The 16,303-nt window shown below is 38.2% G+C and overlaps 1 long non-coding RNA gene across 2 annotated transcripts in view; it reads right to left on the minus strand.

Annotated features, from left to right (window-relative positions):
• Positions 1-16,225, minus strand: part of LOC128644179 (uncharacterized) — a 36,053-nt gene extending 19,828 nt beyond the window's left edge. For both annotated transcript variants that reach the window (XR_008399944.1, XR_008399945.1), the window contains exons 1-2: positions 15,811-16,225; positions 14,824-15,040 (exon numbers count right to left, since the gene is read on the minus strand). This is a non-coding gene — a long non-coding RNA (uncharacterized LOC128644179). The remainder of the gene's footprint in view (positions 1-14,823; positions 15,041-15,810) is intronic.
• Positions 16,226-16,303: the final 78 nt, after the last annotated feature.

The raw sequence follows: 16,303 nt of genomic DNA on the forward strand, positions 1-16,303 counted from the left end.
TTACAGAAGCATTAGTTATTTTGTTGTGAAGAGCTTATTTCCCAGCAGCAATGCCTGAACCAGCAAGCCAGCGCCTAAGAAGGGCTCCAAGAAAACCGTAACAAGTATCATTTCATAAAGAGTTAACTCTTTTTTTTTCAGCTTTTAGAAACTATTGCCTAAATACACATTTTTGCTGGCCTCAGCTCTAAGTTTAGGGATAACCAATCCCATTGTCTAATCACCTCTGGAGCCAGACTGCTAATTGATAAGATGAACTTGTAAACTTGTTATCTTAAGTACTGTAATCCTATTGTGGCCTGTCAAAGGACAGTGCTCTCTATCTAAATGTGTGATGGGGGATTTTGTGCTTCCCCCCCCTCTCCCCCTGGGAGTGCCCTGTGTGCATGTAACCTTAATAAAAAGCAGGCTGGGCATCCCAGTGCTGAGTTCTTGTTTGACCCTCAATCGCAGCGTTGACTCGTTTTTGTGGGCAGAAGGGTATCCTAGCTGTACTACAGCTCAGGGAGATTATTCTATATTTGCGAGACTCATATAGAATACTATGGAAAGCAGCTTCTCCCCTCTTTAGCAATAGGGATCCAGGCTACTAAGCGGTCCATCTCTCAGCGAGACTAAGGGTAACCGTAACATACTCCAAGAAGTATGATGATGTGTTCAGTTAAAGCTAAATCCACACATAGGTGTATATAAAGGAGTATTTTAGTGATATATATGTGACCTACTATCTTCCTGATATATATTATCAAGATTGTGTATAGAGTGGTAGTAAATAAAAAAGATTATATATAGAAAGGTAGTACCTGGATTAATTACCACTCACAATGTACACTTGTGGTATATAAGGATTATCAAAATCTCCTTTTAACAATAAGGATGGATCTAGACTCGTATATAGTTGGTATAATAACCATTATACTAAAGATAAAGTCTAACCACACAGTTCATAAGTGACTATGGCCTAGATTTAGAGTTCGGCGGTAAAAGGGCTGTTAACGCTCCGCGGGCTTTTTTCTGGCCGCACCATAAAATTAACTCTGGTATCGAGAGTTAAAACAAATGCTGCGTTAGGCTCCAAAAAAGGAGCGTAGGGCATTTTTACCGCAAATGCAACTCTCGATACCAGAGTTGCTTACGGACGCGGCCGGCATCAAAAACGTGCTCGTGCACGATTCCCCCATAGGAAACAATGGGGCTGTTTGAGCTGAAAAAAAACCTAACACCTGCAAAAAAGCAGCGTTCAGCTCCTAACGCAGCCCCATTGTTTCCTATGGGAAAACACTTCCTACGTCTGCACCTAACACTCTAACATGTACCCCGAGTCTAAACACCCCTAGCCTTACACTTATTAACCCCTAATCTGCCGCCCCCGCTATCGCTGACCCCTGCATTACACTTTTAACCCCTAATCTGCCGCTCCGTAAAACGCCGCAACCTACGTTATCCCTATGTACCCCTAATCTGCTGCCCTAACATCGCCGACCCCTATGTTATATTTATTAACCCCTAATCTGCCCCCCACAACGTCGCCGACACCTACCTACACTTATTAACCCCTAATCTGCCGAGCGGACCTGAGCGCTACTATAATAAAGTTATTAACCCCTAATCCGCCTCACTAACCCTATCATAAATAGTATTAACCCCTAATCTGCCCTCCCTAACATCGCCGACACCTAACTTCAATTATTAACCCCTAATCTTCCGATCGGAGCTCACCGCTATTCTAATAAATGTATTAACCCCTAAAGCTAAGTCTAACCCTAACACTAACACCCCCCTAACTTAAATATAATTTACATCTAACGAAATAAATTAACTCTTATTAAATAAATTAATCCTATTTAAAGCTAAATACTTACCTGTAAAATAAACCCTAATATAGCTACAATATAAATTATAATTATATTATAGCTATTTTAGGATTAATATTTATTTTACAGGCAACTTGGTATTTATTTTAACTAGGTACAATAGCTATTAAATAGTTAAGAACTATTTAATAGTTACCTAGTTAAAATAATAACAAATTTACCTGTAAAATAAATCCTAACCTAAGATATAATTAAACCTAACACTACCCTATCAATAAAATAATTAAATAAACTACCTACAATTACCTACAATTAACCTAACACTACACTATCAATAAATTAATTAAACACAATTGCTACAAATAAATACAATTAAATAAACTAGCTAAAGTACAAAAAATAAAAAAGAACTAAGTTACAGAAAATAAAAAAATATTTACAAACATAAGAAAAATATTACAACAATGTTAAACTAATTACACCTACTCTAAGCCCCCTAATAAAATAACAAAGCCCCCCAAAATAAAAAAATTCCCTACCCTATTCTAAATTAAAAAAGTTACAAGCTCTTTTACCTTACCAGCCCTGAACAGGGCCCTTTGCGGGGCATGCCCCAAGAAGTTCAGCTCTTTTGCCTGTAAAAAAAAACATACAATACCCCCCCCCCCAACATTACAACCCACCACCCACATACCCCTAATCTAACCCAAACCCCCCTTAAATAAACCTAACACTAAGCCCCTGAAGATCTTCCTACCTTGTCTTCACCATCCAGGTATCACCGATCGGTCCTGGCTCCGATATCTTCATCCAACCCAAGCGGGGGCTAGACATCCACTGAAGAAGTCCAGAAGAGGGTCCAAAGTCTTCCTCCTATCCGGCAAGAAGAGGACATCCGGACCGGCAAACATCTTCTCCAAGCGGCATCTTCGATCTTCTTCCATCCGGAGCGAAGCGGCAGGATCCTGAAGACCCCCAGCGCGGAACATCCATCCGGACCGACGACTGAACGACGAATGACGGTTCCTTTAAATGACGTCATCCAAGATGGCGTCCCTCGAATTCCGATTGGCTGATAGGATTCTATCAGCCAATCGGAATTAAGGTAGGAATTTTCTGATTGGCTGATGGAATCAGCCAATCAGAATCAAGTTCAATCCGATTGGCTGATCCAATCAGCCAATCAGATTGAGCTCGCATTCTATTGGCTGATCGGAACAGCCAACAGAATGCGAGCTCAATCTGATTGGCTGATTGGATCAGCCAATAGGATTGAACTTGATTCTGATTGGCTGATTCCATCAGCCAATCAGAATTTTCCTACCTTAATTCCGATTGGCTGATAGGATTCTATCAGCCAATCGGAATTCAAGGGACGCCATCTTGGATGACGTCCCTTAAAGGAACCGTCATTCGTCGGGAGACAACGGAAGAAGAGGATGGATCCGCGTCGCCTGCTTCAAGATGGACCCGCTCCGCACCGGATGCAAGAAGATCGAAGATGCCGCTTGGAGAAGATGTTTGCCGGTCCGGATGTCCTCTTCTTGCCGGATAGGAGGAAGACTTTGGACCCTCTTCTGGACTTCTTCAGTGGATGTCTAGCCCCCGCTTGGGTTGGATGAAGATATCGGAGCCAGGACCGATCGGTGATACCTGGATGGTGAAGACAAGGTAGGAAGATCTTCAGGGGCTTAGTGTTAGGTTTATTTAAGGGGGGTTTGGGTTAGATTAGGGGTATGTGGGTGGTGGGTTGTAATGTTGGGGGGGGGTATTGTATGTTTTTTTTTACAGGCAAAAGAGCTGAACTTCTTGGGGCATGCCCCGCAAAGGGCCCTGTTCAGGGCTGGTAAGGTAAAAGAGCTTGTAACTTTTTTAATTTAGAATAGGGTAGGGAATTTTTTATTTTGGGGGGCTTTGTTATTTTATTAGGGGGCTTAGAGTAGGTGTAATTAGTTTAACATTGTTGTAATATTTTTCTTATGTTTGTAAATATTTTTTTATTTTCTGTAACTTAGTTCTTTTTTATTTTTTGTACTTTAGCTAGTTTATTTAATTGTATTTATTTGTAGCAATTGTGTTTATTTAATTTATTGATAGTGTAGTGTTAGGTTAATTGTAGGTAATTGTAGGTAGTTTATTTAATTATTTTATTGATAGGGTAGTGTTAGGTTTAATTATATCTTAGGTTAGGATTTATTTTACAGGTAAATTTGTTATTATTTTAACTAGGTAACTATTAAATAGTTCTTAACTATTTAATAGCTATTGTACCTAGTTAAAATAAATACCAAGTTGCCTGTAAAATAAATATTAATCCTAAAATAGCTATAATATAATTATAATTTATATTGTAGCTATATTAGGGTTTATTTTACAGGTAAGTATTTAGCTTTAAATAGGAATCATTTATTTAATAAGAGTTAATTTATTTCGTTAGATGTAAATTATATTTAAGTTAGGGGGGTGTTAGTGTTAGGGTTAGACTTAGCTTTAGGGGTTAATACATTTATTAGAATAGCGGTGAGCTCCGATCGGAAGATTAGGGGTTAATAATTGAAGTTAGGTGTCGGCGATGTTAGGGAGGGCAGATTAGGGGTTAATACTATTTATGATAGGGTTAGTGAGGCAGATTAGGGGCTAATAACTTTATTATAGTAGCGCTCAGGTCCGCTCGGCAGATTAGGGGTTAATAAGTGTAGGTAGGTGTCGGCGACGTTGAGGGGGGCAGATTAGGGGTTAATAAATATAATATAGGGGTCGGCAGTGTTAGGGGCAGCAGATTAGGGGTACATAGGGATAACTTAGGTGGCGGCGCTTTGCGGTCGGAAGATTAGGGGTTAATTATTTTAAGTAGCTGGCGGCGATGTTGTGGGGGGCAGGTTAGGGGTTAATAAATATAATACAGGGGTCGGCGGTGTTAGGGGCAGCAGATTAGGGGTACATAAGTATAACGTAGGTGGCGGTCGGCAGATTAGGGGTTAAAATTTTTAATCGAGTGGCGGCGATGTGGGGGGAGCTCGGTTTAGGGGTACATAGGTAGTTTATGGGTGTTAGTGTACTTTAGGGTACAGTAGTTAAGAGCTTTATAAACCGGCGTTAGCCAGAAAGCTCTTAACTCCTGCTATTTTCAGGCGGCTGGAATTTTGTCGTTAGAGCTCTAACGCTCACTGCAGAAACGACTCTAAATACCGGCGTTAGAAAGATCCCATTGAAAAGATAGGCTACGCAAATGGCGGAGGGGGATCTGCGGTATGGAAAAGTCGCGGCTGCAAAGTGAGCGTTAGACCCTTTAATCACTGACTCCAAATACCAGCGGGCGGCCAAAACCAGCGTTAGGAGCCTCTAACGCTGGTTTTGACGGCTACCGCCGAACTCTAAATCTAGGCCTATGTTAGTAAACGTGTTTATATGATGTAGTATCCCTTCCAATTAAGGGTTAATGAAATCAGACACGTTTTGTTGGTAAAGTTTTAATAATCATAAATTCAACATGAGTGAAGGTTAGTTCTCACCTTAAGATTAATATCAAACACTATGTAAAGTCATTTAAATTCTGCTGACATCATCTTAAAATATATTTGAGACCCTTATGAACCAGACACCTAATAACACTTTATCATAAATATTACGGCTGTCTTCTATCGGTCTGACTTAGACTGCATATGATTGTATGTCTTCGTATTTCATATATCTGCAGCCTGTGCTTGAAGTAGCCGATTATAATAAATAATATTCAAGGGTAGAGTGTTCCTAATCTTAGACTCTAGTACCAACAGAATAGCACAATAAATGAAATAAAACACAGAGTAGGTATTAGTGTGCTTTCTGCAAATAACTTGTATGTAATGAAAAGTTAGTACTGATATGCTTTTTGTGAATAGCTCATGTTCTCTAAATGACTACCACTGTCACGTCACTAGTAATGTGTAATACGCTCAGATAGGGAATCTAGTAATGTCTGTATAATCACTATGAGCATATTAACTGCCTTAAAGGGACATTAAACACTAAATACATGCTAGATAGAATGATGCATTCACAGAAAAGATTAGTCCATGACTAACATGTAGATGTATTTTTTAAAGTTTCATTAGTTGTTTAAAAAGTGACAAAATAAGTGTAAAGTTTTAGTGTCTATAAAACACTGGGAGCTGCCATGTTGTAACTTGTGTTACCTTCTCTGCTGTGGCCAATTAGGGACTGTTATAAATAGGTCACTAGAGTGTGCAGCCAATGGTTGTGCTGGATTTAACAGTGTTCTGCACTTCCATTTCTAACAGGAACTGAAAAGCTCACAATTTCAGAATGGAATTACAGACAAAGAGGACAAAATAAATATTGAAAGTATATTGCAGAGTTGTTTTATATATACAATTTATCATTTTATATTACAATCTCAAAGTGTTTAATGTCCCTTTAATATGAAATATCTTGGCTGTTATTGTAGGTTTAACATCCGGACAGTAGATTTTACCATAGCATAATTGTTGCTAATAGTATAATGTGGCCACCGCTGCGGTAATGAAGTGGTCAGAATAACACACTCTAACCATATGTTCTATTTATACCACGATCATTCAGATGATTTTAGCAGTTAGATTAAATCTGGTACAATCCAGGCTATGTAAATAATTGAATGTAAATATAAATAATTAGCAGCAAAATTATTTTATTATATATCAATATCTTAGCTGCTATTCATAGTCTGTTGTTTGAATAATTTATATCTGTATAGCTTAATCCACTGCTGGTACAAGTGCGGCTTGTGCTGTAATGAATGAGTGGTCAGGAAAGTAATCACTCCCCTTCGGTTAGGTTAGGTCCGAAGTCATACAATTTATATTAACAACTATACTAAGTCTGGCACAACCCAGACTGTGCACAAAGTTACTTATGGTGAATTGTGAATGTGTTAACTGATGTAATCGTCATCAGAGTAATTAGCATACACACACCAGTAACATTGCTAGTACTACGGTGCAGCCTGCACTGTAATAGTAAACAGAATAGGACAACGGACACTCCACTGAAGTTAGGTTTAGGTCACAATCATTCCGATATTTCGTCTACAATTAACTACTAGTAATGGTAGGTCTGGCAAAACCCAGACTAAACACATATTAAGTTATATATTTTTAGCTAGAGCAACACATCGTTTCAGGGTCCCGGGCAAATATAATTACATAAAGATAGAGTGTGAACGAGTTCAACACTCTCCCCTGACGCGTTTCGCCCGATAGGGCTTTATCAAAGGCAGCAAGCTGCCGAGTTTGTGGGGATTTAAACCCTGTAGATCGGAAGTCCCACCCCCGCTCCACAGTGATAGGTGTTTCTGTCATGAATGGAAATCTAGACAGACAGCCTGTTTAGCGAATAGTAAATTAGAATAATACATTGTATATTCAGCGCTTCTAATCGCTATTAGGGATCAGATAGAGTGAGTTATTCCCTTTGTATATATCAAATATAACGAATCGGAATCTGTATATTGAGGGTATCTTCACATAATTGTATATTTGGTTTGAAATATTACATTCCTATGTACTTTAATATGTTGCAAGACTATTGATGGTTCAATCGTACTCATGTGCATGACATAGAATAATAAGTTGAACCAATAAAGAGTACATAATTCGTATGATGCCCCAAAAAAATCACAGCCAGGAAATTACATAAGGGGTCAATACTTAGAACGAGTTGAAACCGTATATTCAGTTATATATTACGAAACTCTTGGTAGTTATATCTTATCCTGGATTGTAGATGTTCATATAGGTCCTATTCATCATATATGAATTAAGGACTATATAAGAGTTATAATATATTCAGAAAGTAACTATAGAACTATGAAAAAAGAGGGGGAGGGGAAAAAACCAAGTCACTTGTGTCCAAAGCCCTGTGAAGGGAAAATAACGAATTATAATGGTGAACATCGGGCGAATAGCCCTCATTGTGAACAAGAATAAGTGTAAATGTGTGTAACTGGAAAATGAATAAATAATAAAAACAAAAACAAACAAAACCAATAGAACCCACTATATTATTATTATACTTTATTTATTAAGCGCCAACATATTCCGCAGCACTGTCCATGGATACAATTCATTTAAATAAAACAATACAAAACTTGTAAGATACAGGACAAAATTTACAAGCACATACAGGAGGGATTGAGGGCCCTATTCCCGTGGGAACTTACAATCTAGAAGGGTAGGAGGTTGAGAAACAGGAGGCGAGGACTGCAAGATTGAGAAGGATGTTAATACAGAGCTAGATGAGGGAAATATTAGGTAAGTGAAATTAATTTATTATTGAGTTGGGTGGTAGGCTTCCCTGAACAGAAAAGTCTTCAGGGAGCATTTAAAGGAAGAAAGATTAGGGCGAAGCCTGACAGCACGAGGGAGAGTGTTCCAGAGGGTAGGTGCTGCACAACAGAAGTCCTGCAGTCTAGCATGAGAGGAGGTGATAGTTGCGGATGCAAGGAGCAGATCATTGTTGGATCTTTGTGGACGGGCTGGAGTATACGTGTGTATTAGAGAGGATAGGTAGAGGGGAGCGGCATTGGTGAGAGTTTTGTATGTAAGGGTGAGAATTTTGAATTTAATTCTGCTGTTAATGGGGAGCCAATGAAGGGACTCACAGAGAGGTGCAGCAGATACAGATCGACAGGAAAGGTGGATCAGCCTGGCAGAGGCATTTAGGATGGATTGAAGGGGGGAGAGGCGGGAAAGAGGAAGGCCAGTGAGTAGGTTGTTGCAGTAGTCAAGTCGGGAGATAACAAGGGAGTGGATTATTTGCTTTGTGGTGTCAGCGCTCAGAATAGGGAGAATTTTGGAAATATTGCGTAGATGATGTAGAAAGCGATTGGATATGGGGGATGAAGGATAGGTTTGAGTCAAGTGTGACTCCGAGGCAGCAGACTTGGGGCGATGGGGAAATGGTGATGCCGTCAACAGGGATAGAGAAGTCAGAAGTCGGCGTAGAGCTTGAGGGGGGATTAGAAGGAGCTCGGTCTTGGACATGTTAATCTTTAGGTGGTGAGAGGCCATCCAGGAAGAAATACCAGATAAGCAGTTGCTGACATGAGAGAGGACAGAGGGAGAGAGAGCAGGGGTGGAGAAGTAGATCTGGGTGTCATCAGCATAGAGGTGATATTTGAAACCATAACTGTTGATAAGTTTACCCAGCGAAGAAGTATAGATGGAGAAGAGTAGAGGACCCAGAACAGATCCTTGAGGTACTCCAACAGACAGAGGCATAGGAGAGGAGGAGTCGCCGGCAAATGACACAGAAAAAGACCTGTGAGATAGATAGGAGTGAATCCAGGAAAGAGCAGTGTCACAAAGGCCAAAAGAGCTAAGGGTCTGTAGGAGGAGGGGGTGGTCAACTGTGTCGAAGGCAGCTGAGAGGTCAAGTAAGATGAGTATAGAGTAGTGGCCAATATTTTTAGCAGAGAGAAGATCGTCTGTGACCTTGGTAAGGGCAGTCTCAGTTGAGTGTTTTGGGCGGAATCCGGATTGCAGTGGGTCAAGCAAGGAGTTGGCAGACAGGAAGTGGGTTAGGCGATTGTAAACTAGTTTTTCAAGGAGTTTTGATGTTAGTGGAAGCAGTGATATGGGGCGGTAGCTTTCAGGAGAATTAGGGTTGAGGGAGGGTTTTTTGAGTATGAGAGTGACTTTTGCGTGTTTGAAAGAAGATGGGAATGAGCCAGTAGAGAGAGATAGGTTGAAGATGTGGGTAAGAGCAGGAGTGTGGGTGGAAGATAGGGAGGGAATTAGATGGGAAGGGATAGGGTCGAGTGGGCAAGTAGTGAGGCGTGAGGAAGATAGTAAGGAAGAAACTTAATTCTTAGTGGTTGGATGGAAGTTACAGAGGGTGGCAGAGGGAGTAATTGGGCCTGTTGTTGGAGTATTGCAGGTTGGTGTTGGGATGTTGCTTCGGATAGTATGTGTTTTGTTTAAAAAGTAGTCTGCCAGGTCTTGAGCACTAAAGACTATATGAGTTTTATTTAATTATAGGTGACAACCCTTGATATCATTTGTGTAGAATTAGAAGAATGTATGATGCACTCCATTTGTGAATATAGTGATTATATATGTGGATAAAACAATATAGAAATATAACATTACTATTTTTTCTAATGCTCAGTGATGATATGAAATTCGGGAGAGGGAAATTGTCCCTTCCCCTAATCTGACTTCGGTGTTATATAGAGATTTGTGTAGTGCATGTTACAGTGAATATATGAGAGAATTAATCCCTCTCAAAACAGAGACTCAGTTTGATCTCCCAATGAAAATTAATTGGAACTCATCCCTTAAGGTAATATAATCTTCCTCTGATTATGACCAACAAATATGTATCTTCATACTGTAATGAGAATTATGGAGGAGAATCCAGAGCTACTATTTACTTTGCTCCAGGACCTGGACCGGCAGATGGCTAACTGTTTTCTCAATCTGTCAGACACGCTACAATCGGAGATGAGGGGATCGTTTTGTGCTACCCTATCTAGCAAGGACACTAGAGCCATGAGGACGGACTTATCTCAGGAAAACCTACTTGTGACACCTCCCCATCTGTTTACTATTACAGTGCAGGCTGCACCTTAGTACTAGCAATGTTACTGGTGTGTGTATGCTAATTACTCTGATGACGATTACATCAGTTAACACATTCACAATATTCACAATAGGATAGCTATAATGTTGTGCACAGTCTGGGTTGTGCCAGACTTAGTATAGTTGTTAATATAAATTGTATGACTGCGGACCTAACCTAACCGAAGGGGAGTGATTACTTTCCTGACCACTCGTTCATTACAGCACAAGCCGCACTTGCACCAGCAGTGGATTAAGCTATATGGATATAAATTATTCAAACAACAGACTATGAATAGCAGCTAAGATATTGATATATAATAAAATCATTTTGCCGCTAATTATTTATATTTACATTCAATTATTTACATAGCCTTGATTGTGCCAGATTTAATCTAACTGCTAAAATCATCTGAATGATCGTGGTATAAATAGAACGTGTGGTTAGTGTGTGTTATTCTGACCACTTCATTACTGCAGCGGTGGCCACATTATACTATTAGCAACAATTATGCCATGGTAAAATCTACTGTCCGTATGTTAAACCTACAATAACAGCCGAGATATTTCATATTAAGGCAGTTAATATGCTCATAGTGATTATACAGACATTACTAGATTCCCTATCTGAGCGTATTACACATTACTAGTGACGTGACAGTGGTAGTCATTTAGAGAACATGAGCTATTCACAAAAAGCATATCAGTACTAACTTTTCATTACATACAATTTATTTGCAGAAAGCACACTAATACCTACTCTGTGTTTTATTTCATTTATTGTGCTATTCTGTTGGTACTAGAGTTTAAGATTAGGAACACTCTACCCTTGAATATTATTTATTATAATCAGCTACTTGAAGCACAGGCTGCAGATATATGAAAAAAATATATATCAAAAATATTTTAAGATGATGTCAGCAGAATTTAAATGACTTTACCTAGTGTTTGATATTAATCTTAAGGTGAGAACTAACCTTCACTCATGTTGAATTTATGATTATTAAAACTTTACCAACAAAACGTGTCTGATTTCATTAACCCTTAATTGGAAGGGATACTACATCATATAAACAAGTTTACTAACATAGTCACTTATAAACTGTGTGGTTAGACTTTATCTTTAGTATAACGGTTATTATACCAACTATATACAAGTCTAGATCCATCCTTATTGTTAAAAGGAGATTTTGATAATCCTTATATACCACAAGTGTACATTGTGAGTGGTAATTAATCCAGGTACTACCTTTCTATATATAATCTTTTTTAGTTACTACCACTCTATACACAATCTTGATAATATATATCAAGAAGATAGTGGGTCACATATATATCACTAAAATACTCCTTTATATACACATATGTGTGGATTTAGCTTTAACTGAACACATCATCATACTTCTTGGAGTATATTCGAGTCAGTACCTAGCAGGTAATGCAACTGACATTTAAGTCAGGATACTAGTTCTGTAACAACACCTAATATTAGAATTTAGCATTATAGAGCAACCATAATTGGTTACTATTTAGATCACAGTAATTGGTAATCTATAGAGGCCGAATTATTATAATTTGTGATCTATTATATAACTCATCACATTGATCCAGGTATCAGGTATTTATTAACCAAACAACTTTGGTTTTTTATGCTTTAAACTTAATAAAGCTTATATTTTAAAATCCTGTTAGGAATTTCTGTTCCTTAGTTAGGGCCTAGAGTGCTTAAATTGCATACTTTGGGAATTTTGGTATTTCTTATACCAACCTTCCTCTGTGTTTGTACACCATATACTGTACACAGCCAGTGATGTCAGGTGTATACTATATACTGTGTACAGCCAGTGATGTCAGGTGTATACCATATACTGTGCACAGCCAGTTATGTCAAGTGTATACCATATATTGTACACAGCCAGTGATGTCAGGTGTATACCATATACTGTGTACAGCCAGTGATGTCAGGTGTATGCTATATACTATGTACAGCCAGTGATGTCAGGTGTACACCATATACTGTGCACAGCCAGTGATGTCAGGTGTATACCATATACTGTACACAGCCAGTGATGTCAGATGTATATACCATATACTGTGTACAGCCAGTGATGTCAGATGTACACCATATACTGTGTACAGCCAGTGATGTCAGGTGTACACCATATACTGTGCACAGCCAGTGATGTCAGGTGTACACCATATACTGTACACAGCCAGTGATGTCAGGTGTATACTATATACTGTGTACAGCCAGTGATGTCAGGTGTATACCATATACTGTACACAGCCAGTGATGTCAGGTGTATACCATATACTGTGTACAGCCAGTGATGTCAGGTGTATACCATATACTGTGCACAGCCAGTGATGTCAGGTGTATACCATATACTGTGCACAGCCAGTGATGTCAGGTGTATACCATATACTGTGCACAGCCAGTGATGTCAGGTGTATACCATATACAGGTAGCCCTCAGTTTACGCTGGGGTTAGGTTCCAGAAGGAATGGTTTTAAATCGAAACAGTTGTAAATTGAAACCCAGTTTATAATGTAAGTCAATGGGAAGTGAGGGATTTAGGTTCCAGGCCCCTCTCAAAATTGACATAAGTAACACCTAATACATTATTTTTAAAGCTTTGAAATGAAGACTTTAAAAATGAAACAGCATTATTAACCTAATAAAATAGATTGTATCATCATCAAACTAAGTTTAATGAACAAAAACATTTGCTAAACTGCACCTAATAAAATTATCACACAAACACAGACTGTATCATCATCAAACTAAGTTTAATGAAGAAAAACGTTTTTTTACTTGCATTTTTCTGCAGCTGTTCATTTAAAAATGGCTCCATTGCTCAGGTCTGGTTATACACTGATTTCAGCCTGCCTGTATTTAATCACACAACAGACTGTATCATCATCAAACTAAGTTTAACCTCTTAAGGACATATGACGGAATTTTTCCGTCATAAAACAATTGAGCAAACTGAAAATTGTGTCCTTAAAGGGTTAATTAAGAAAAACGTTTTTTTTACTTGCCTTTTTCTGCAAACAGTTCTCTGCATTGAGTCTGCAGCTAAGGGAAGTGGCTGCTAGTTCTTGTTCCTTTGAAAGCTGATCCATTGATCATGTCTGGCTTGCTTTTCTTTGCATGTGTTTGCTGCAACACGAGCGGACAGCTCCACCTACTGGCTATTTTAATGTATGCATGTGCTAATGCTTTCAATAGCAGTCAATGCTTTTCAATAGCAAAAAAAAGGGCGTTATTCTGAAATGGCGCAAATTGAACCGTCGTAAACCGAGGGCAACCTGTACTATGCACAGCCAGTGATGTCAGGTGTATACTATATACTGTGCACAGCCAGTGATGTCAGGTGTATACCATATACTGTGCAGAGCCAGTGATGTCAGGTGTATACCATATACTGTGTACAGCCAGTGATGTCAGGTGTATACTATATTCTGTGCACAGCCAGTGATGTCCGGTGTATACCATATACTGTGTACAGCCAGTGATGTCAGGTGTATACCATATACTGTGTACAGCCAGTGATGTCAGGTGTATACCATATACTGTGTACAGCCAGTGATGTCAGGTGTATACCATATACTGTGTACAGCCAGTGATGTCAGGTGTATACCATATACTGTGTACAGCCAGTGATGTCAGGTGTATACCATATACTGTGTACAGCCAGTGATGTCAGGTGTATACCATATTCTGTGCACAGCCAGTGATGTCAGGTGTATACCATATACTGTGTGTACAGCCAGTGATGTCAGGTGTATACCATATACTGTGCACAGCCAGTGGTGTCAGGTGTATACCATATACTGTGCACAGCCAGTAATGTCAGGTGTATACTATATACTGTGCACAGCCAGTGATGTCAGGTGTATACTATATTCTGTGCACAGCCAGTGATGTCAGGTGTATACTATATTCTGTGCACAGCCAGTGATATCAGGTGTATACTATATACTGTGCACAGCCAATGATGTCAGTTGTACACCATATACTGTACACAGCCAGTGAGGTTAGGTGTATACCATATACTGTGCACAGCCAGTGATGTCAAGTGTACAAATATTGTACTTTGTTTTCTCACTACAGTGTCCCTTTAAGTATCAGTGAGCTTTACTAAGGGCCTACTATAAACATATGGATCATCTGGGTACGGATAACACATAAACATCATTTATTTTTCTCTCTCTTTCTAAAACCCAGAACAATTATTAAATTACTAGCATTTCTAAAGGTGGTTCTCTTTAAATGTGATCATCTTGTCTTTGGTTGACGTCTTAGGGGTATCATTTATTGCTTGTTCACGCTCAACTTTTACCTGTAAAATATGTTATATTTATGAAAGTTAATAATCATAAAACATCTAATAGTATTTTCTTACATTCATGCTCATAATATATTCTTCCTGGGATTTGGTTACAATAGATTTAGCAGGGCTGGTGTCCTCTTTTGCTTTAACAGAGGTTGGTGTTGCTTTAGCAGATGTCTTTGCTTCTTTCTCTGCCTTTGCTAACAGCGCAGGTAAATTTACTGAAGCCGGACAGTGTGTTGCAAGTAGAAATTGATGTCGTCTTTCATCTATTTTAGGAATAGGAGACCTATAATAAAAGGAAGATTTTTGTGTTTGAGTTTGTGGTGATATCTATTATTTACAGGAAGTACTGTATACATTTACATTACATGTTTTTCTTCATATCTTTCAATATTTTTTGTAAGTTTGGCTTTGCCTCATTATCCCTCATCTCTCCTGTAGTTCCTTCTGACTTATAAATGCCCCATTTTTTATTTTTTTGTGAAATAGTTAAATGTCTAGCCATATTCTGTACCACTCTAACATTGTCCACAATACTCTTAGCCCCACCACAACCTAAAAGGTTCATGACCTGAAATTACTCTGTCTTCAGGTAGCTGCAACTCTGCTTCCAAATCTTCCTAACCACAGCTCGCTCTATCTATCATCTATCTATCTATCTATCTATCTATCTATCTATCTATCTATCATCTACCTTGATAGATTAGACAGATAGATAGATAGATAGATAGATAGATAGATAGATAGATAGATAGATAGATGATAGATGATCATAAAGTAGCTTATCTATTCAGTTGAGCAGCTGGTGCCAATAGCAGAATACGGCTTGGGAATTGTTGAGTTGCCTTTTCCATTCCCAACTGAATTTAAAGCATACATATTTCATAGTTACATTACAGGAAAAGTTGGCAAAATAAAAAATAAAATAAATAGTATTACAATTTTTTTTACATTGCAAATTATTTATTAATTAATATATATATATATATATATATATATATATATATATATATATATATATATATATATACACATATAATTATGTTTTTTTCTTACTCTTTATAAGTGTTGGTCTTCTTTTCGGGAGATGTCTTAGGGTGATCAGTGACTGTAGGTGAAAGCTCGACCTTCAGCTGTAAAATATGTTCATTTTTGTCTGTTTAATAATCATAAAATATCTTTACAGTACTTTCATACATGCACTACACAACATATCATGCCCATCCCATGTGCATAGTAGAAGAATTAGTATCAGATGAATCGTTCACAAAAAAAAACCAACAACAGAAAATATTTAGATTTATTGAATTTTCACTCATGAGGTTATCTGCTATTTCCTACGCTGCTTAAACTTCAAGGAACATGAACCCAATTTTTTTAATTTCCTTATTTAGATACAACCTACAATTTTAAATAATTTTCCAATTTACTTCTTTTTTCAAATTTGCATCATTCAATTGGGTAAACTATGTTTAAAAGAATACGTAGGTAGGCTCAACAAAGGATACCAAGAAAACAAAGTAAACTATGTAATCAAAGTAAATTTGAA

The sequence above is a fragment of the Bombina bombina genome, unplaced genomic scaffold, assembly GCF_027579735.1.
Source record: "Bombina bombina isolate aBomBom1 unplaced genomic scaffold, aBomBom1.pri scaffold_2001, whole genome shotgun sequence".
Classification (NCBI taxonomy): Eukaryota; Metazoa; Chordata; class Amphibia; order Anura; family Bombinatoridae; genus Bombina; species Bombina bombina.